The sequence below is a fragment of the Oxyura jamaicensis genome, chromosome 5, assembly GCF_011077185.1.
Source record: "Oxyura jamaicensis isolate SHBP4307 breed ruddy duck chromosome 5, BPBGC_Ojam_1.0, whole genome shotgun sequence".
In the NCBI taxonomy this organism is placed as follows: domain Eukaryota; kingdom Metazoa; phylum Chordata; class Aves; order Anseriformes; family Anatidae; genus Oxyura; species Oxyura jamaicensis.
The window spans coordinates 20156995-20181049 of NC_048897.1; the positions used below are offsets into that span (position 1 = coordinate 20156995).

The following is a 24055-nucleotide window of genomic DNA, read 5'->3' on the forward strand; positions in this document are numbered from 1 at the left end:
CAATAGACAAGCACCACTCCAATTCATAATTGGAAGGGGATGTCCTTATGGCATTGCAACACCAACTGTTAGAGCTGGCCTTCTAGAAAACTTTCTGCCACTGAACTGCTTTTATTTCCCCCCCCCTCCCCCCGAAGATGAACAGTGTGATGTCTATGCTCTACTTCTACGCACTTGTGAGTCATGGGCTAGGCTTTTGCATCTTTTTGTTTCATATCTGTGATGTGAAAGAAAAGAGGATGTTTGCCTTGTATTTGCTACTCACTGTTGGAAAAGTAAGAAAGCAAGGGTGAAACAGTCATTTAGGATGAGAGGAAAGATTCTTAAGCCTATATTGTATATGCCAATAAGGCCTGAGGCTAGTCTAACCCCTTCTGGCACACTTTGTGCTGTTGTTAACACCTGGTCAAAATGTTACGTGTTTTAAACTGGAAGATTTTACATGCTCTCTTGGTGAGCAAATCAGCTTATACGGAAAACAGAGGAAGAGGCTCACTTACCAATTCCTCATTTATACTGATCAATTCAGAACAAAAAGCATAAAATAGGAAACTACTCAAATTGCTATAGTACAGATAGATTGACGGTAAAGGTGGGAAAGTGCCTTTGTTTCATTTGGGGATGCTCTACGTTGAGAGCTGTTGAGCAGTTGACCAAGTGCTTTCAGGTCATACAAAGGCAGCAAGAACTTTAAGAGAATTTCAGTCAGAAAAGAGCAGGGAGTGAGAAGAGGTGGTCAAATCAGTTTAGCCACTTCCATTTAGGCAAACACAGAGGGAGTTACCCTAGCAAGCTTCCCCTTGGTGCTTCTTTGCCAAATTCAGTGGGCACAGAATCCATCCTGTACCCACAAGCAAAATAAATAATGGGATTATATTTCTCAGTCCCTACAGATTCCCAAGAGAATTTTGGGGTTCTGGGAGTGGGAATAACATTGGAAAGGTGATCTGTTGGAAGCAAACAGCACTTCTGATGACAGCACAGAGTCTCTTCAGCCTGTGCAGTTGGGCTGTTGTGATAAAGCTTCCGCTGAAGACTCCTAGAAGACACTGAAAATCCAGCTTTGAAAGATGTTGCCAGAGCAGGATTCTGAATGAGGCAGATAAGAGGTCTGATCTGGCATGACAAATCCTGAGTAGCAAGCCAAGGGTTAAGTCTATGAGCCAGAACAAAAGGATCCTTGCTTCTGCTTCCTCCCAGAACAGTAACCCACAAACTTCAAAGTGACAGTTGTGCAATTTTTTTCACGTTGCAATGCACTGGTGCAGAGGCATCCCTGACACTGCCCCTTGACCAGCAGGGCTGCTACCACCTCATTTCCTGCCTCCACTCTTCATTGGTGGGAGGAGGAGGAGGAGAAGGGATTTCCTTCTATTAACAGTAGGAGGAAAAGTCATGAGATGACCCCAACACATAGAGGTGTCTCTATCTCACACTTTTCTCCTCAGAACAGGAATACAGTTCTCACCAGCTTTGCATCTACAGACAAAGCTGTATTTCATTCCCCCTTGCCATGAATGCCCTCCCGCCATTCCCACCACCATCCTTCCCAAACTCTCCCTTACCACATCTTTGCCTTGTTCATGGAAAGTAGGCCTTGCTCTTGTCCTGCCACGTCTGAGCCTGCTCCTCCAGCAACCTCCCAACATGACCCCACGGATATCACATAAGACCCACAAGCAAACTTCTCCCCCATGGAAGTCTGCAGATAGCCAACTGCTCTCATGCTCCTCACTAGCTAAGAGTGCCCATCCTGCTACTTAGCAGTGACCAGGAACAGCAGTAACTGCCTTCACAGCTGCAGTCCTTTCCTCTGACTTGCTCTGAAAGCAAAGCAGCACACACATCACACTTGTGCACGCAGCATATTTTCCTTACAGTGCTTCTCTCAATCCTAACCTCTTAGCCTGCTTCATCAGTAGTAACTCATCGCCTCACTTTGTTGGGGGTTTGCTTAGCTTCCCCCATCTCACTTTGGCCTTTCCAGGAGTTAAGGAAATAAAATAACGTAACAACTAGAAATATTTCTTTTTTTTCCCCCCCACTAAAATAATATCAGTTCAGCAAAAACCGACATTGAGCTAGGAAAACTAGCAAGTCACTCTGGTAGAATGTCCCTGGCCCTCTTAAAAAGAAGGATTAAACTGCAGTTAACACCTTCACAATGCTATCAACTACCTAAAAACTGCCAGAAGACAGTTTGCAGATACCCAAAGGGTACAGAAAATCTTTAACCAAGATCAGAACTGGGACTACACACAGAGAAAGGTACAAAGTGGAACTAAAGTACAATACTCCCATAAGCTGAAATACTGGTATTGAATTAGAGTTTGTTTTCTGGTTTGGTATAATATATTTTGCTGCATTTTCAGACACTTCAAGCGTTCAATACACCCCTCAGTATTTGGCTCAAAAGGTGGCATATCTTAAACTGGATTGGATGTTTTCTTTCATGTGTGGTGAGTTTTTGCTGTTGTTTTGCGTTTGTTTGTTCATTTATTTTCTCAAATCAGTTATTCTGCTTCCTCACTGGCTACCTTCAGTTACCAGGCAGACAGAGAAGCAGTGCAACGTACACGGACAATCAGAAGTAAAGTAAGGCTAACAAGGAAAGCCTGAGACGGGACCACCCTCTGAGCATCATCACTGGCAGCGCAGGCTGGGGTAAATGCCCTTTGGCCAGAGTTACTGTTTGCATTGCATAGGATAACTGTTTGCTAAGTCGTGTTTAGGTACCTCTCCACACTTATGCAAAGAACAAAAGGACACAGTGGCCTTCACACGGAATTTACAGAGAAACTACATAAAATCAAGACAGAGATGGCTGTTGTTCAAATAGCTATTTTTATCCAAATCAAAAATACCTGTCACCAGCACACGAGAGGCTTAGAGAGTAAGTGGAAACAAATTCTGAGATGAATTGCATGAATGAAATAGAACCTGTGTGGGAGGTTGTATTAGATCTGGACCGCTTACTAATGCGATCTTGGATGCAGAGCACTGGCAGAATTCACTCGAGCATTATCTTGAGACGGGCAGGGTTTACTGGGGGTGGAGAATGGCATTTAGGGACTGCCAATTAGCACTACCCCGTGTGCATCTGCTCCGTGCCACATGACTCGGTGTGGCTCTCAGATCATGCCTGCAGAAGGCCCTATCCGCTGGATGCCATTTCTTTTACTACGAGCCTCTCCTTGCAATCCACACACTTCTTCTTAATGGCCAGCAGTGGTGGTCCTGAGAACCCATCAGGGAGTGTTGGAAACATGTAAAATATAAAGAAGCAAAGACACAGCTGTTGCCTTCACATTTGGGATGGAGCCTTGCATTGATATTGTGACTACCCTGATATCCAACAGGACAATTCCATGTACAAACACCGAGCAGATACATTAACAGGAGCTGCTACTTTATTTTGCTGCAGTAAGCTTCTCTGTAGGAACCACACAGTGCTAGCTGTTTCATGGGAAATGTGTCTGGAAATTTATTGGTGAAACTCAGAGAAGGTTTGCACAAGCACCTGGGTCTTCTCCCCCACTTCCTGACCTGTAACAGCTCTGAGGCAGAGGACTGGTGCAATCCCAGCACTTAAGTCCCCGTAGTAAAGGAAATCATGTAGGTCTTCTTGGTTGTACTGCCAAAGTTAGTGTTTCATTTGCAAAGAGCTCCCAGAAATGGGATGTCTAAGAACTCAAATGATGATATACAAAAGCAGTGCCCTGAAGCTTCCCCCTGAACGATGAAGTGTGTTAATGCCCAGCTAGCACACTAAGGGTGGACTTTTTCACATCTTCTAGCTGATGTGTAGTGTCCTTGAAACGTCTCCAGGTGCCTGATCAAGGGCCCAACATGCGATTATTAATCATTCTGTAAACCTGCAGCAGCAGCAACTCCTGCATAAAGAGAGGTCTCCTGTGGAGGAGCACCGCTGTGGGAGCACAGCGGATGAAGGGCTCCTGCCCTAGGAGCGGGAGTGACACAGGACTTGCGAGTGGGGAAGAGAAGGCCGAGCTGAAATATCCACACACCCCAACTCTACCGGAGCAGCATGAGGACGACAGCAATCAGATGTAATAGCAAGCAGAGCCAGGAACCAAGCCACTTCCCAGAAATTCAGAAACCAAGCAGATTCAAGTCACCTCCTTGCCAGATTTTAGTCAGTCCAAAGGAAGAAAAAGCCTTACATAATCCATTGCAGTTTTACAATGTGTGCAGAGAAGTCAGAAATCACAGTGTGAATTCACAATGTTCACAGCTGCACACCTCCCTGCTGAAACTCAGTTTAAGCAAGTAGCACTTTCCTGGGACACAATAGCTGGACACCAAGAATTTTTCCATGTTTCCTTGAAATCTGGTACCATCTAGCTCAGCAGCAATTGCCAAGGCAGGTTCTAGGGCCTTTGATATGTTTAATTTTGAACAAGAGCATCTCTTCACAATCTCATCAGGATTCAGGTATGCTACTGCACAGCAAAGGAGAGGACAACCACCTTATGTGAAAGTGCCATCAGCTGCCTTTCATTATAAATAACTTATACAACACATCTGCAAAAGGCCACAGTAGCAGAAAGAGAGCAACATGGAAGTGCAAAGGTCGCCAGTGACTGTGAATCTGAGACATGACTTGAAAATTCATCCCATAAACAGCAACCTAGTGAGAGCACAAAAACAAGAGGAAACTGCAACAGGACAGACAGGACAAAAAATTATGCTTCTCTTAGACAAATCAGGCCACTGCAGACTTCCCAGGTGCTAATGCTGACAGTATTGACATACATACCCCCAAGCTAACAAATAAATAGTAAGTATGGAAAAAAATAAACAGCTTTTTTCCTCTAGAATGAATATAGGTTTTACTTCTTACCCAGTCTGAATTAGAAGCCCATAAACAGACACAGAAGAGAGCAAGTTTCTTAACTGCAATGTCCATTAAACAAAGCAGCATCAAACAAAGTTTGCATTCACCCACAACTTTTAGCACTTACTTAGCACTTTGCAACCATTAATCTCAAACTGCTCTTCAAGGGAGATATGAAGGGTTTTATTCTTTGGCATAGGGAAACAGAGGGACAATAAGGACTTGGCTAGAAATACACTGAAAGTCAATGGTGTAGGCAGAAACTAAATGCAAGTCTCTGCATTACCAGCCTGGATCATGCCATTTCCTCTGTATAGCAGCCAAAGCATATGTTTAATAAACAGGTTGTCTCAGGTTGTTGCAAGACCTGGGTGAACTGGCACACAGATTTACCCCTAGGGTTGACATGAAGGAGCAAACGTTGCAAAGAGCAAAATAAAGCTCTGGTTACTTAGCCAGTAATCATAATTCCATCTTGCATTTCTGGGTCTTTTATTTTGAAACTTCTCAAGGCCTTTCTTGCAATACCAAGCACTATGTGACTGCCAGAGCCCTTGAAATATAAAATTGGCCATACGAGGTCTGGCCAAAGGTCCATCTAACCCAGGACCCTGTCTTGAACTTCAGCCAAGAAGGAATCACTAAGGAGGTGCACCAAATACGGACATGATGGAGTGATATTCTGCAGGAAATACACCGGTACGTTCTCTCAACCTCCAGCAAATTGCAACCCAGACATCTGGTATTCAATAGCCATTGAAGGATTTTTCTTCTATGAGGCTGACACTTTTTGGATCTAGGTTCACTCTAACACCCCGTATATCCCATTCCACAGCTTTATTTAATATTTTGTGGAAAAGTGTCCTTTTGTTCATTTTGAACCAGCCGATTGATAATCTCATTTGATGTCCTAAGTTCCATCTTCAAGGGAAAGAGTGAATATTCATCCCATTTGCCTCTTGCATGATGCCCCTGATCTTATAAATTTCTCCTAAGTAGCCCTCAGATACCTTTTTACAGACTGAAAAACCCAAATCAATTTTGTACCTCCTCATACAGACGTTGTTCCTTTTGATCATCCTTGTTCCCTTTTAAGCACATCTTTGAGCTTTTGGTATCCTTTTCAAGATAAGGAGATCAAACTGCTCGCGCTACTTAACATGCAGCAAAACTTGGGTCTATATAGTGTCATAGCAATGTCGTTAGGAGTTGTTATGTAAAGGAAAGAAACCAAACATTCAACTTGCCTCTCCTCCTTTCTTTCTTATTACCTTATTATTATCTTTCCCAGCTATTGAACATAAAGCTCATATATTGGTGAAACTATCTATTATAACTCCCAAAGCTTTATTTTCAGTGCCAGTAACTAGTTCTGTCCCTATTGCTGTGTATGTTAATTTGAGATTGCTTTTCCCTGCATGCACTAATCTACATTTATCTAACCTGAACATAATCAACCAGTTTCATTAGCCCAATTATTCAGGTTCATGAGGCCCTTCTTCAATACTTTGCAGCAACCTTATGTTTTTCCAGCCTGGAATACACTTAGTATTACCAGCTAAGATTGCCACCTCCCTCTCCACTTTCTTTTCCAGACTATATGCCAATATCAAGTGGCACAGTCGCATTAACTGAGCCAGCTGGGCATCCACAGGTGACCTAAGAGAAACGACCAGTTGCTCCTAGCCTGCATTTCCAGGCTTTTAACCAAATACTGTGCCTCTAGAGGACTTCCTAAGGCTGTTTAATTTCTTTAGAAGTTTCCACAACATTAGCAAAGCCATTTGGAAACCAAGCTGAGTGTTGTGGTGGCCGCTGAGTGAGAGTGGTGGCCACTGGAGGAAAGCTCTGGCCCACAGCTTCCAGCACCATTCCCATCCCTCCTGTCCTCCCAGAAGGAAAAGGAGAAGCAGGCCTCATTCTCACCTGGTTCTCCATTCCAGCTTCTCCTACTTTTTCCTTCCCGGTTACCAGAATAGCATTGGCCCCTCACCCTCAGGAAGGCAAAATGCAGCATTTACCTGCAAAGTCTCAGAGTGCAGGCATCTGTGGTCCCAGCACTGGTGCAACCAGACTAGGAAATACCTGTACTGCTGTATCAACGTACCGCCAACTTAAACCAGAAAGACAAATGTCTCACACAGGCACTGTCCCCCACTGCATAGCCACAATTTATTAAGTGCCTTCCATCACCCTTCAAACAATCTCCAGCTAAGCAAAGGTCTACCAACCTCAGGACTCTATTTAGCGGTATCTTGGAACAAATAAGGATCGTCATGCAATTTTATGAGCATTGGTCTGGTATCAGTCATGGCAATCAAGTTCTCTGTAGTATTATATTTATAAATATGTAAAAAGGAAATGCTGAGTGAAACTCCAAACAGGCCTGTCAGAAAACAGAACCACTCCACGTAGCTTATAGGCAAGTGGCACTTCTCGGTGACCAGCTGCACTTTTGGCTCCTCTCTGGTGTCTCCACGTGCATCCCCTTTGATGTCCTCCCCAGGGTGAAATCTCATCGATTCCCCACTCTGGGTTCAGGTTCTAGTCGGAACACAAACTCTTGCATGTTGATTCACTCCTACCTACTTCATGTTTCTCCCCCACCCTTGAGAAACCATTACAGAAGTAAATACAGAAAACAATAACAACCTTCCTAAAATAAAGTGTGGTTTTATTGTAACAGTACGAATGAGGCAGAATTCAAAGGGCTTTGAAATAAGATCTATTTGTGCCTATTCCAGCTGAATCCCAACCTTGTGGGATGATGCAGCAGGAGGTATATCTGTACATCAGCTTGTTCCCTGCTCGTAACTACTCAAGGGAGCATCATTTGACCTGGGGAGTGCTCTTCCCTCTTCCCATTCTTGGCATCCTTGCTTTTGTTAAACCAAAACTAGTTTAGCATGAGCCAGTGGAGACTTCCCTGCCAGCTGCCCACCTGTTACTACGTAGCACCACTTACAGTGTTCATTTATGGATGGATGCCCTCAGTCTTGTTTTTGCCCTCGTGATTTTGTCTCTTTTTGAAAATCAAAAGCCTGCTATAAAATTGAATGGAGAATTATACAATAAGCATCCATCACATGCAGCAAATAACCAGGGAGAACATACAGCATCCAAAACATTGCAGAGTAGTTCCAAATCTCCCACTAGGAAGATGAAAATTTCTGAACAGCACCATCCTGAAATGGCTCAGTGAAGCTAAGTGGCTGTAACAAGCTTCTGCATAGGAATGTGCTGGAAAATTTACAGCAGCTGAAGAACGATTCCTGCTGCCTATCTCAAGACCGCTCTTTACCAGCTCCAAGTATGGAACCAGCCAGGGTGAGCACAGCCTATCTGGCAGCAATAGTTTTGCAGGTATCCCCCAAGTGGGAAGTAACTACCATGCATGGTTGTAGGGCACCGGAGGATCATCTGAAAGCAGAGAATTAATCGTACAGTCGGTATTAACATATGGATGAAACATTGCTTTAAAAAGTTCAAACAGCAACTGTCAGCTGAACAAAGTTGGCACAAGGGTGACAAATGAGTTTTGCAATTGTGCTATTTTTACTATGTAATACCGATACTGTATAAAAGAACAAATGTTGTGTATATGTTCAATGCCAAACCTAAACCGTTGCTAACAGTGTTGTTATGATATGATTAAAATGTCACCGTCACTACTTGCTGAAAAGGATTTTATCCCCCCCCGCCCCCCTCCAGCAAGTGTTTTCATTACTGGAGTTTTACCAGACATGTTTGTGAGAAAGAAAGGTGAAGGAATAACCCAACTCAAATATTTAAAAGCATTTAACCGTTCTGGCTCATTGACAAGTGTACTCTCTCCCTGTGATTTTTAAGAGCTGCTGACGCCTCATGGAAAAAACTTTGAAAAACATAGTATTGAAAAACAATTTTGCCAATGTGTCATATTTTCTGTCTTATCCCTTCTCTTGCTTCTCACTAGTAGACGAAACTACATGAAAACAGAACCTTGATTCTTTAGGTAGACAAAATTTGTATCTGAGCTCTGCCAAAGCATGTGGGTGTTTGGATCCTGTCCATTAAAGACATTTAACTTCAGATCCAGGTTCAATCTTTGAAGCTTGCAAGAAGTGCTGAGATCCAGGATTTTGTTCAGACCCATCCCTGTTACTAAGAAGTCATCTTGCTGCCTGTCCTGCATGGTAAGCTATAGACTTCTGCTAAAGATCTCATAGGTGGCAGCTAATGGCAACAGCTGCTGCCAAGTTATAAGCATAGGGTGCTGCTGAATATCCTACAGATACAGGCAGGAGATTCTGAAAATTTAAGGTGGAAAGAAAAAAGATTTTTTTCCTGTTAGTTCTGGTAGCAAGGCTGTCTTGAAATAACATGTACTTGATTCGTCTCTCGTACTGGCACAACTTTCTGGACTTCAGTGAAATCACATTGGCTGAGTACAAACAAAAGCCATAGTCTGTATGAAGCCAACGTGTTTTTTTTTTCACATTCAGTGTCTTGAAACAACACATTCCAGTCCTCCAGTCCAGCCACAGAAGCTCCTGCTCCCTTGTAGGCACAGAAAACCGAGATTCATCCCAAATCTCCTGCTCTGCAAATTATTATGAGTGGAGAAGGAGAACAAACCAACCTTCCTCAGTTAAAGAAGATGCCAAACTTGACATAATCACAAGAAGAAAAAAGAAACTCCTTTCAGCAGAGCCTTGGCTCTTGTACCTCGTGATTTAGCTGCACTGGGCAGAGTTCTGGCGATGCTGGATAGATACCTTCCTTGGGAACGTGCAGGAGGACATGCTTCTTCCGTGACCTTGCCTCTCCTTTAATCAAAAGGCTTCTCTCACTTTCACCGACATTTACCTCATGGACATCGAAGCAAAACAAGACAGAAAGGCTAGAGCACAGACTGCCCATCTGTTCAAGTAAAGCTTTTCATCAATGGATTTGCCAATGACTGGGCTATTTGAGGAAGACTGACAGATTCATACGTGCCCAGGGTTCGCGTTTCACTGTTGGTAAGTCACAAGACAAAACCACAACTCCAGCAGAGGACCAAAAAACGACAAGTTTGTGAGGGGTGAGCTGACACCTACTGTCACCTACCTGGTCCTCTCGCACTGCATAGTATCACAGGATGGGACACCCCAGCACACAGACTTCAAAGAGGTTTCTTAGTCTGAGCTGAGAGAGCAGAATTCACTCACAGAACACCACAGTCCCTTCTGCCGAAGAATCAGAGACTAGCAGCAATTACTAGATGAAATGGAAAAACAAAACCAACAGCAATTCCAGGCCCAGCTCTCCACTGTCTTGCACTTCATGTGGTCATTTACATCTGGGCAAAGTGAACGTGAAGCACTTCCAAACCACAGAGGCAGTAATTTACACTCACTTCCACTGCATAAAGCATGAGATTGGTCAATCAGGCCCTCTTCTACAAGCAAAACGTCCCTGACAATGAACAATGAGTAAAATATAGGATGTGTAATTCCACTTGTTTTAGAAAACAGTTAGTCAATTAAAAAAGGTTACCAAAAGACAGCAGCCAAAATCTGCTTCTGAACTCCCAGCATTCTCAAGCCACAGCCTTGTCAATAGCATACAGGGTGCACAAGATTATGACCAGCTCAGGCCGTTAGTTTCCTTTCTGGGCAGGAATCCCAGCATAACAGATACTTATGCATATTCTGTCCTCATTTTATCTAATTACAAATATCTCTCTAGGGATGGGGAGGGGAGAAGAGGTTTGATCACACAATTTTAGGTCATTTGTGCAAGGGATTGCTGGGATATGCATTGATCCAAAGAGTGCTGTAATACTGTAGAAGTTCCCAGAGCCTTCTCTCATTAAAAACAAACAAACAAACAAAAAACAATTTATAAGAGGTTTTTGAAACTGACCAATAGGAAAGAGTTGAATCACATACTGCTATAAATCAGTCAGAACCGTATGGAAATGTTTAAAATGGCAAGGCATTGACTAACAAACAATATCACATTTTCCTAAACACCATCTATAGATACCCTTTCTTTCCTATATTATACAGACACAAATATATATATACATATATATTCTGCAAACACACAATTTTCTCTGAATAAGATCAATAACAAAAAAAAACTGAGCAAAGTCATTTAAGAAAAAATTACTTTATGTAGCTCATTTGGGGTTTTTACTTAATGGTTGCAACTCTGCTGAAAGAAACAACAGTTTTATATTGCTGAACTTTTAAAAGCCACATCTAGGCATGAACTAGTTAAGTGAAATACCTTAATAGTAAACAGAATTGCTTCTGCTTGCCCTAGATCAGCATGGCCTCAGTCTTCTGCAGACCAAGAATAGGTACAAAATTGCACACTTCCCATCACCATCACAAAGTACTCTGAACCTGGTTTTGAGTGCTTCAAACCTGCTCTTTAAGCATGGGAGGAGTGGAATATAGCAGAACTTGTGGAATTTCTTTAAGACAAAAATGCAAAACTTGTTTGAAACTCGTATGGAAAGACTGGAGAAGTTATTGGCTGAATATTTGGAAAAGGACATTAGAATAAAACATACACCCTTCAGGAGCAGAAAGCCGTAGTTATGTGGGGGAGGAGGGGGGAAGATCTCAAAGGTCAGGAAGTAGAGTGATAAAGGGAGAATTGCCAAAGTCAAGAGCTGGAACTTGAGAAAGCTATTAAGAAACAGTAATATTCTTCAGACATCAAAACAAAAGTGATCAAAGAAAGATCAACTGTTTTGCAGTGAGAACGGTACTTAGATTAAACATAACGTAGGCACAGGCCAAGAGCTAAAGGAATGTTGTGCTCGTGCTTTAGTGGGATGACTGAGATAGAAGCCACAGGCACTTGTGCAGCTATAACACAAACTCTGAGAAATCTTTGAGCAAGAACTGCAACATGAAATCATACATCTACTGGCAAGTTCTTTAGGCAGATACCAAAAGTTACGGTTAGTACTATACTACTGTAGCATAGCAAGCAAAATGAAATTCCTATTTCTTCGTTAAGTGTACTAAAACCTTGCAAATTATTGCAGCAAAGCTAAATGAGCCCGAATTTAGTGACATCAAGTTCTTTAATTACAAAATGAGAAAAAAGAAACAAGAGAAAATACCAAAACCAGAGAAGATGAGGATGAGTACAAAATGGTGATATGTCTGTAAAACTACTGAGAGAGGACTGGACACAGTTAACATCCTGAGAGAGAAAATAATTGGCCAAAGGGAGGTTACTTACAGAGTTCCAGAAAGGATTGGTCTGGGGACTGATCTTGTTCAATATTTCTGTTAATGACCTTGGCTCAAGAAGTACGTGTGCTGATAAACGTTAGCCACTTACACAAGCAGAAGGGTCATCCAGGAAGTTAAGAATAATGGGCAAGAATTAGATGGAGTGAATTTAGTACAAGTTCCAGTTGACACCCTGCAGATATCTCAACAACAACAGTTGAAAAAGGACAGAAAAAACGTAACAGTACCAGTCACAAGAGGACTTTGAATGACCGGCACAACACAATGGCAATCATATGCAAATGCAAAATGATCCCAGAAGGGGGAAAATTAAAGTTTTGGAGAGTACACTGGCAAAAATTCACCTGGAACATTGACACTGTCTACTCACATTCAAGAAAGTTATATGGGAGTAATCCAAGCTGAAGTAGAGAAGGTAAAGACAATAAATACTCTGGTGATCAAAGGAAAGGAAGGGATAGCACAGAGAGTTTCGTTTATCAAAACAAAGGCTGATAGGGCTTGTAACAGTACCATACAAACACACGACAGTGGAGAGGAAGACTTGGAGGGAGCAATACTATTTAAACGAACAACTCCATGCTGGCACCAGAACAAATGGGTATAAACTGGTCACAAGTAGGGCTAGGCTAGGGATTAAAATGCTATTTCCAGCCATCAGAGCAGTGGGTTCTGGAACCCTCCCAAGAGGAGTAATGGGAACAAACAGTCCAAGTGGGGATTTAAGACAAGGACTTTTCAGTTTATGAAAGGGATTATCTGACATGGTACCAGGGGACTGGACATAAGACCCAGGAACCTTCTTTTAAACCTACACTTCTCTTAATTGAGCCTCTGTGGCCAATTTGGTCTTTGTCTTCTCATCTGAAAGTACCCACATAGGAACCAATTAGTGCCAACTGGGATGGCAGCTTTTATGATATAGATACCTATCCACTAACCAGGATCACCCACACACTCAGGGCAAGATATTAAGCACGGTCTCTTGCTTTAAGAGGCACGCTAGCCCAACCTGAGCTTTGAGGACAACACAGCATGCAAGAAAATGGTGTTCAAGCTACTGTTGTAGTCCCCTAAGCACTTTGCCAAGAGGTCACCATTGCCAGTGTCTGAGCCATTCTTCCAGCCACAGAGGTGCGTGCAGAATGCCCTTTGGAGGAAGTCTACCGAGGTAGACTTCCCGTAGTTGAGCACCTCCATGCCACCTCAGCCTCCAAGAACACGCTGCTCTCCTGTTCTGTCTGGCCACCCACTCAGAAGGGATCTCTGAACTGTGGGTGCTGACTGCAACACCCCATGAGAAGTACTGGTCAGCTTAATGGGGCCTTTTTGACATGCAAAACCAAAACCCAAGGGAAGCACAATGAGAGAAACCAAAAGAAATATCCACGTTCATCAGAATCCCCTCAGATTAAGACTGAAATTTTCATGTAGCTTTTGTATCAGCGTAAAGATGTAACACTCAGCATTTGAGCTGGCCCCTCTTGGAAAAAAAACAGTATTTATAAAGACAGAAGCAAAAGGTCAGAGTCCTGCAGCCCTGAAAACAGATGCATCGGCGGGAAAAACCTGACAGGTCCTAATTGATAACCATGCTTGAGGGAAGCTGCTGGAGGAAAACTGCTGCAGCAAAGGCTGCAGGGAGTTACTGTTCCAAAACCCTGCTGCGGCAGAAAAGGCACATGTGGCTGCTAGAGCAGGAGATGGACATGGTTAATTGACTGGGAAAGTTTAGCAGAGATGGAATTAATGCAAAGAGCTCAGAGCCCAGGCGTGCAATTCTGTTACCAAGGGAAGGAACCATTCGGCTGGAATTGCAATCCATTTTCAGGTCAGAGCCTTTCCCAAAGGCAGAGTGCTCACCCCTCATCTGTTCCTCCTCTTCCCCTCCGAGGGGTGCATGGAGAAGGTAGCTGCTAACAACAGCCTGGGAAACAGACTGCCTTGGGAGGGCCAGGCGGGTTTTGACTTCGCATGCTGTGTGTTCAGCAGTCAGGAATTCAGAAGACATTATCAGGAGAGCCAGCTTCTCCTAGCCCTTGGATTTTGTGGATAAGTTAGTTATGGAAACAGAAATAGAAAGCTAATAAGAGGGGAGGAGGGAATTTACTTTCAGATCAACTCAGCAGAATGAATACCTGAAGCAAATACATCTGCAATCTGGTCAGATGAGGATGCCAGGAGTTAGTTACTGAGGAATCACAGCAACTACACAGGGAAAAGATACACCCAAATAATTACTTTTTTTAAATGAAAGTGTACTGCAGAGGAAGACAGAACAGACACAAACCGCAGACCAGATGACATACACGACCTTATGCAGTGATGCACTGCCAGCATTTCCCTAAGTAGCACCAACGACCGTGATCCTCTCAGCTAGTGCCTCGGAGTTACTTTCCTCAGGAAGGGAGGACTAGATCTGGGAACCTCTTAATTTCTTTTGCCATTTTAACAAATGGGCTTTAAATACACTCACACATACTTATAAGTAGCCTTGTAAAATAAATTGAGTCAAACTGTTCTCACACCAATGACTTGGAATTCACTGCATGAGTTATACCGAACAGGCTATCTGGTGTGCAGCACGTATATTTTGAATTGCAAGGGCAACATATTTTTAACTACGTACCACTTGGTGCAATCTGGTTTGTTTCAGTGGTACAATCTTTGTGCCCCAAAAGATGCTTTTGCTCTAGGCATAAACCATTGTCATAAAGGATGGTTTAGCAATATTTATCTGTGGACTCTTTCCATCAGAACCAGGCAGACAGTCTTAACTCACTTTCCTTCATGCCCCTAATTTCAGCTGGATCATCAAACTGCTACCCAGGAAGAATTCCCATGCACTTCCAACACATATTCACACACTGCCCAATATTCAACGCCAAAAGCAAAGAAATGCAGCTACTAAACATCCAGTTCTATGAGTGGCTGACGGTGCAACCCCAACCAGGTCACTCAGTGCAAGTCATTCCTCCCATGAGAGGAACTGAGAAAATAATCCCACAAACAGGATTGTGATGCTACTTTGAGCATGACTATGGTTTCCTCCTCTGGCATGAAAATGCCATACTTAATATTATAAATAACATATTTTCCCTAATTCTTTTACCCTGGACCTCCTGAAACCCTCACCCGTAGGATATGTAAACAAAAAATCCAGGTGGGAGAAGTTTTGTATAGCTGCTTTCTGATCAGGCTGAAGAAATCTCACTTGCTAGAGTTACTCACAGTAGGCAGAGTGGTTTTGCTGGTAAACAGGGACTTGCATTTTGACCTGTACTCACGCACAGGAAGCTAACTACATTTTAGCAACAGTTCATTACATTAGTGCCTCCTTTACTCAAGCTGACTAGCACGAGAGTCATACCTGGCTGTGAAAATTAGCTTGTGACTCTGACCATGACAACAAGTCAGGGGTCAGATTTAATTTGGTAGGCTCTGATCTGCCACGCTGCAACCACGAAACAAAGCTGCCGCTCCCTGCACACTGAGGCACAACACTGCGGTGAGTCCTGCTCCGAGACAGCGCCAAAATGTATCACCTCCAACTCCCCATCCTCCTCCAAAACGCCGTGGTAGATCATAGAGAGTCCAATTCTCCCAGTCCAGATGCCATTAAAAGCACTCCTCCTCATCCCGTATGATGGACCCGAAGCACACACTTCATTTGGGGAAATGACTCAAGAAGAACATGTGAGGAAGCAGAGCAACAAACAACACATAAGGTGGATATAAATCCAGATAAAATATTAAAATCATTAAAGGGTTGCTGCTCCCTGAAGGTTGGAAAAAACGAAGAGAGTTAATTAAAAGCAATCTCCACACAGTGCTGAGCTAGCCTGCCCTGATAAATCAACAGCTAGGGCTGTGCTCGTAGAGGTCAATGGGGGAAAGAGGTTGAGAGGCGGGGGAGAGGAAAGCTAAGAAAAGATAAAACATTTAGCTGAGCTTATCAACAACAATGAATCAGAGCCAGTGACATGAAACTGAGAAGGGTTTTCCACATTTTTCCCCATCAATGTTTTTTGGTTGGATTTTGACCTCAGGAATGCCTGTTTGCCATCAACATAACACCAGCTAACCTGCTGAAGTTCCTATTCATCTCTATCAACATAAGAGAAGAGAGAGAAGGGAGAAGGGAGAGAAGAGAGAAAGAATGAGGTCTTTGGGACCCCATTCTGCCTGGGGAAGCATTAACATCACGTGCCATTTGATCCCTGGAGACAAATGTCACCAAAATGAACAGTGGGACACGTTCCTTTTTGGAGAAGCCCTTCTAAAAGTTGAAGTCTGGGAGTCAGTCAGATACGAGGAAGCAGTAAAAGAAGTATCTCAGTGCTGCAATCAAACCACACCTGCGGAGAAACTCCTCACTGGGGAGTCTTCCCAGCACGTCTCACATGCCTGTTACCCAGCACTAGCCCCAGCCCAGCTATAAAAGGTGCTGAGCTACGAACTGGAGCTGTGCTCCTGATCTGTTCCCTATTTCACACCAACAGGTATATGCTAATGAAGAGAAAACTGCAAGGATAAGGAGTCCATTGAAAACACAGAAACCTACAGTCTTCCAAATAAAAAAAAAAAAAAAAAAAAAAAAAAGTAGCAGCAGTCAGGGCAGCTTGTAGATATAAGTGGGCTCGTGTTAAAATTTCTGATACTGGATTCTGGTGTGCAATTTATCACAACGCTCAACAGGACAGCAGCTTCAAGCACGATGCAGTTTTTATTCATGGTCAAGACCAAAGGAAAAACATCCTTCTGACCCACTGTTTCCATTATTCTTTATTCAGATTGCAAAGGTTTTAAAGTAATCATAAACATAAAATGTATTTGTCCCCATCATTGGCTACCCACAATCTCTCAGGAAACTGTACAGAAACCAAAATACTTGAAAAGTCACAAATCCATGGATTACTTTCTTCAGGTCTGTTCTTGAAGAAAATGGAAATATGAATATATTAATTTTCCCTTGAAGAAAAAATATTAACTCTGTTGTCTCCATTATAAGTTTCCCAACAACACAGTTCACTGGATAGCGAACTACCCGAGATAAAACTCCAGCCATTTCAGTTCTTCTCCCGAGTCTGACTAACCTCAGGCTGTGGATCCACAAGACGACAAACACTAGGAATTGCAGAATTGCTAGAACCAGACAAAAACCTCCAGAGCTGTGCAACACAAAGCACTGAACTGGCAGTCACTCACTCTTCCAAAACATGAAAAACACTCAGAATGTTTCGAAGAGGTAATTTTGTTCCAACAGGCATAATCTATCTTCCTGTGGCTAGCATGAAGCCAACCCAAAGCATAAAAAGCAGCATAAGCACTGTACTTTGTGTTTTGGCAGGAGTAGTGTGCCCGCATCTGATCAGATCAAATCAGCACTGCCAGCTGATGCGGTAGGGCAGACTGGAATTAACCAACTCGGGACATGGCCTTATTTCACTGCTCTGCACCTGATTTTCTTTGCACTGTCCAACCTATTTAGATTTTTGAGCCCTACAAGGCAGGAACCATTAAGCCATGTGTTTGTAGAGAATTTAGTGCAACGCCTTAACCAAGGCCTTCAAGAGCCTAAATAACAACTTATTGTTGCCCCAGCCAGAGCACCCTTTACAACATGTACAGGAGCCAAAATGACGGGGGATCTGGCTAGAAACAAGGGGTAGAAACTAAATTATCTGGAGTTCCTTTCTTTTGCATACTTAGATTTAGTATGCACCCTAGAGTTGACATTTTATTGTGATTTATAAAAATTATCAGAAAGCAAGGGCAGCATTATCAGATGCCAAAGACTGATACGACTCACAGTGTTGCGTGAACGGTGAGATGAGCCTCAGCGAGGCTGGATCAGCTCTGTCATGAGGGACTGCAATATTAAATGTCACTTCCAGCCTTTCTCCCCAGAAGAACAACACTGATGTAGTCAGTGTCCCCACCAGCACCTGAGCAGGGGATTCTCTCCTGGCTGTAGCTCAGCAGAACGAAAAATGAATGAGTCAGGATTTGGCAAGCACACGCTGCTGATCACAGCCACCCAGCGCACACTCATCAGCACCCGTCCCTGCCCTGCTCTCGCTGCTCTGGTGACTCCCTGCGAAGCCTCCCCCCAGACAGCGGTGGGGTGCCAAAAAACCTTCCATGCGGCTGGAATCGCAGCTCTCCCGCTGCACCCGGCTCAAGCAGGTAACCTGAAAACCGAGACACGTGCTGACATACCCCTGCTATTCCCATGCTGGAGGAGATGGGGCTGTGAGAAGGATATTTGCCAGCAGCTATTGAGACACTGCATTATTCTTCTCCAAGACATCTGCTGGGAATCTGTGGTTAAAATATGTTCTTCTGGGAAATAAACCATATATAACAATAGGAAAAAAAAAGTATGGTATTTCTAATAATTTAGGCCATTACATATAAATAAGAATTTTGAACATTCAGTATTCAAGTAGTCACTTATGTTATTTGTTGCATGTCACTCCGTTTGGACAGTAAAAACACAGTGGGCAGCTTCCTTCTTTCTTTGGAAAGTAGAATCACTTTCTGCTTTTCACACAGTGGTCCAGCATATTTGGGATTGTTCCACAAACCGCTGAGAAGTTTGTGGAAGAAGAAGGGAGCACTTCCACCTGACAAAAGTTGCTAAGAATGGGTATTAAAGTATGTTTTCTCTTAGATTACATTGATACCACTTTTCTTGAAAGAAACAAGCCAATGGTAAAACTAGGACCAGCACTAAAGAAGCAATTAACACACCTCAGTCTGTGCATCCTGGGCAAAACTCCCAGGCAAAGCCAGAAGAGCAGCACAGTCCTAATGAAGCCCTCAGAACAGGCCTTGAGCAATGCTGCCTCGGTGCTGCTTCCCTGCATGAGGGAGCAAGCCACCCAGGCCAGGGAATCCTCAGATCAGAGGTCTGTTTGTCCAGCGGGAAAAAAGCTTCAGTTCTCAAGCCAGATTCGTTCTACTCCTACAAGTCCTCAGGGATAAACAATACAGGAATTGTTCTTGCTCAAGGCAACATCACATACAGAGACAACACAGTGATGAGCCCAGAATAAATACCAAGATTGTAAAATTGATCTACCAAGCAAAGAAATTCAGCTCTGACATGAAAGGCAAACCAGAGTGAGAAAACACCACTTAGCAAATGATAATTCTAAAAGATGCATTATTCCAGACAACAAACACACTGGAATGTCTCATTGCTGGACAGCAGTGGTGCAGCTAACGAGATGGACAAAGTCTGTTCTTGAGAGCAACCCCAGAAAACCACACTTGCAGTTTCAGGAAGCAGAGGAGGAAATTAATTTTCATGAGGCTACACAACAGATCAGCCGCATTACCTTCACTAGAGCCCACCAGGACTCCCTCTGAAGACAGAACCCCATTTGCCTTCATGTGCTGCGCTCGTGCATGCTCTGGTAAACTGTTCCCAGTCACACACTGTGAATCCAATCTAACGGGCATCACGAACCCAGACCATTGGATACATGCTTACCTTTAAATGATTACACCCTCCAAATAATAATAATAATAATAATAATATTTCTGGCTCTTTGTAGCCCACCCCAAACAGTTCAACATCGCTTTCACACACCACAAGTAGCATGTTTAAAAAATCAGTGACAATTTTATGGTACAAGCTCTATCCATCCACACCAACAAAACAAAATTACAAAAGACCTACAACTAATCATGCACAAGTTACTCATGCAACCAGACAAAACACTGTAACTAGTAACATATTTATCAGACTCTCCCATATTCAAACCAGCATATCCTCAGGTCTTCATAACTTGGCTTCTCTCTTCCCCCTCTCACCCCCAACAACTTTGTTCTTATGCTCATGTTTCCCTGCATAAATACAAAAACATTCATCCATCATTTTCCCTGAAGACTGGTGCTGGGATACAGAAAAGAGAGCGTTCATGTGGGCAACAGTTTTGGCTTGAAATGTGTCACAGTAGGGCTCATTTATGTTTTTAAGTGACTTCAGAGCCATACTGGAAACATTGTAGAGATGCTGGTACATGATTTAACGCGTCCAACAACCCTGTTCTGTCAAGCAGAAGAAAACTCCCTTCTGCAAAGCCACATTAAAATCACCCTCACATCACTTGTAAACACTGAACTGGCATCCTAACCGTCCATCTATATCACTGCTTCCACCTGCTGAAAAAAGCACAGCACGTTATACTTTCACTTTAACACTAAAAATTAGCAACCAGATGCTTATGCAGCAACATTCAGGGAAAAAAATGTATATATATGTATATATATACACATATATATCAGCCTTCACAAGCACTTAATCACAATGCAGGGTTGTTTCAGGGGTGGGTAACAGGATGTGGAAACAGTTCTGAGTCCCCAGCTTGAATTCCAGCCCAAGTTAACACTTACGAAATACCCTTGCCATACAAGACTCAAAGACCTACTCTGCTCTGACGCTGACATTAAGCAAGGATGTGAGCACCGACCTTTTTTCCACAGGTGCCTCATGCCACAGAACTCATCGCAACAAGGATGGCCAACTGGCAGCCCAGGGGCCAGAGCGGGCTGTCAAGGCAGTTTTATCTGAGAAGGCAGAGCGACTGGAAAACCACCCGCTGCTGCCTGTTTGCGGCGGGAGCGCAGACACGGAACAGGCCTGGTAGGGTTTGTAAGGTCAGCTCCAGCGCCGTACACACCAGGCTGCACCAATACGCTCCCCAAACACCTGGCTGGGAATAAACCTCTCCCCGTTCATCAAAGCTGTCCAGCAGCACGGCCAGCAGGTAGGTGGCCCAGCCTCGCAACAGGGGCGCAGCTCACCTCTTCTGCCCCACGGGCTGTCTGGAGCACAGGAGAGCAGCGGCACCACTACTTACTCTGAGGCCAGGCTACGCAGCAGCAGCAGCTCCTCTCGTGGGCGCTCAGGCAGAGAGCTACAGCGTGAGGGAATCTCGCACGCAGAAAAGGCAATAGCCTAACATATGTTGCAGTGAGTATGTTTAATTGACAACCTGAAATAAAAGTCAGCTGTGGGAGTAAAGACAGAGAAAGGGTGGGGGGAAATCAGCTCCGCTTCTAGATAAGACTCAGTAAATTACAAGATCTTAATTACATTAAATGCATTATGGTACCATATGCACATCACTAATAAGGCAGAGATGGGGAAAACGTGACGGGGTGCTAGGGCTGGAAGCCGAACTGCTGCGTTCTAGGCTCGATCTTTGAATTAGGAAGTTTCTTAACCACTCTGTCCTAGTTTTGTCGTCCATAAAACAAAGGCAATAATCCTTTCTTCACAGGGGTGTTGAGAGGTTTAATTAATTAATGTTTACGAAGTCCACTGAGATTTCTGACTGACATTTTAAGTCACTCGGAATACTATTTAACGGCATTTGTTTCTTCTATTGCCCTGCTCAAATATCTCCACATTAAGATATTCAAAGGAGTAGAAGATGGAAAGAGAAAACACGGAGATAAGTACTCAGACTACTGGAAAAATAGCCCAACAAATCCAGCATTTCAGATCCTTTGCTGTCCCACCAAAGCCGTCTGAGTACTGCCTTTTCCACAGATGAAGAATGCATTTGTCCAAACGCTTGCTGCCTTTCGCTTGTTTCCCAGGTCGGTTAAACTTAGATCTCCAATATTTTTGCCTGTAGCGGTGTGTTGGTAAACCAGGTATTAAACGGCAGAAACAACAGGCACTTGTGCCAGGTTGATTGGATCACTGCAAGAAGTGAAGAGAACAGCAGAGGGAGGAAAGCCCCGAAAGAGAAGCAGCAAGTGAGAAGAGGTAGAGAAAGAGGCGAGCTGAATGTAAGGAAGTGCCCCTCATCGATAAGGGACTGCGCTCTTCTACCTAATGTATTCCCCCAGATGTTGAGGTACACTGGAATACATTACCCCAAGGGACCAGCCTAGCATGAACAAGGCCACATGTATGTCCAAGTGCCGGGGAGAGACTGCATATTGGACACACTTAAATGCACAAGCACACGCAGGGAACTGCTCGATACCTGAGCTAGGATTTCTCAGTCTCGACATTGTCCCCCATCTGAGAGCAAAACCTTTGTGTGGCCAGTTTCTGTAGGGGGCGTTTGTGGGTTTTGCGATACAATCAAAACGCAGACAGAGGAAATGCAAATGTCATTCAGCTCCCTTTCATTGTCAGGAAGGACACAGGAGGATAAAATACTGTACACTGCATCCTTCACCCTATTATGTGTCCTACCGCTTTTGTCCTAATTTAGCCCATGCATAATTTATTTACATGTGTATTGTTTCCCGATCAGCAACTTTCAAGAATAAGTGAAAATGATAAAATGTTTTATTAAACAACTTGTTAATAAAAAATGCAGATGGTGTCAGCCAGCCAGCACCAGCTCCCCCCATGCACCCCGCGCAGCGCCAGTACTTTGGGAGGCGCGGGGAGAAAAGCGACCCCGGCACCGGGTGCCTATTGTTCCTCCTCTGCCCCCCGGGGAGGAAGGGGAGCGGATGGGACCCGGCCTGATCCCGCCCTCCCCGAACCCTGCGGGGGCAGGCCGGGGTCCCCGCGGCCCTCCGGGGGTGCAGCCCCGCAGCGGGGCCGCCCGCGCGGCGGCGCCCGCTCCCCCCGGGGGCTCCGCGCCCCCCGCCGGTCCCCCCCCGCTCCCGGGGGCCGGCCGGGCACTTCCGAGGGCTCGGGGCGAGCGGGCTGGAGCCTCCCGGGGCGGAGCGGCCGGGGAGAGAAGTTGCCGGCGGCTGCAGAAGTGCGCGGCGGGCCGGGGCCGGGGCCGGCGGGGCCGCGGCTGGGGCTGGCAGAGCCCGCCCGGCCCCCTCGGGACCTGCGCTCCCGCTCCCCGCTGGCCGCGGTGAGGTGCCACCGAAGGGCCGGGAGGCGAGCGGGAGGGCAGCTCGCTGCCCGCCGGGGACCGTGCGAGCCCCTTCCCGGCTCCAGCCCTCCCTTCCCTCCGCGCTGAGGCAGCGGCAGGAATCCCTGGAAAAACCTCCGAGGGGTTTTCCAACTCCAGCCGGAGAGACTTGAGTCGAAGAAAAAGAAAAAAGAGACTCGCAGCCTCAATTTCATCTCTGAAAACTCAAAGGCATAAAAACACCCACTCGGTGCAGTCGGGAAGTGCAAACGAAGCGGCCCCGGCAGGTACTCCGCGTCGTTAGCGAGAGCGCTGCCCCCGTGCCCGAGAAGTCGCTCGGGCAAGGCTCCGGCAGCTCCTGTCCCCACGGCCGGGGCCAAATCCCCCTCTCCCTAATGCCTCCGGGGATTAGCGCTGTGCGCCGCGGACCACAAGGAAAATAAAGGACGCGAGCCAGAAGACGGCGGCCGCCCCCGTTCCGGGCTCGGGAAGCCGGGGACGGCCAGGCACCGGCACCGGCACCTGCCCCCGTCCCCGCCGGTGTCCCCGACCCTGTCCCCGTCCCCGCTGGCTGCCCCGGGGCGCTCCTCGCCCGCGCTCGCCGCGACCCCGAGCCGCGGATGCGCCCAAGTCCCCGCCGCTCGGGAAAACGAAAGCCTGGCATATGCAAAGCAGCCCTCCGGACTTCCTGCCCCAAACCCGCCGGCGGCGGGCCCGAGTCATTCATTTAAGGCGAGCCCGCCGCCCTCCCTCCCTCCCTCCCCTCCCGCTCCCCGCCCGCACAGCCCCGCGCACACCGAGCTGCGCCGGCCGTGCCCCCGCCGCCGGAGCGAGCCCCAACTCCTCCGGGGGCTGCGGCGGGGCCGAGCCACGACCCCCCTCCGGCTCCCCTCAGGCTCCGCCGCCCCCCGCCAGCCCAGCCCGGCCCCGCAGGACGCTGTCAAGTGCGCGCACCCCCGGGGGCCGGCGGGACGCGCCGAGAGCCGCGCAGCGGGGCCCTCCGCCGCCCGGAGCTGCCGCGCCCCAGAGCCCCGGAGCGCCCGGGGCACAAACCGGGGGGCTCGGCGCGCTCCGCCGGGCGCGGGGCGCACGCCGCGAGCGGC

The 24055-nt window shown here is 45.6% G+C and overlaps 1 protein-coding gene across 10 annotated transcripts in view; it reads right to left on the bottom strand.

Annotated features, from left to right (window-relative positions):
* Window positions 1-24055, bottom strand: part of DPF3 (double PHD fingers 3) — a 175325-nt gene that overhangs the window by 150680 nt on the left and 590 nt on the right. The window lies entirely within an intron of this gene.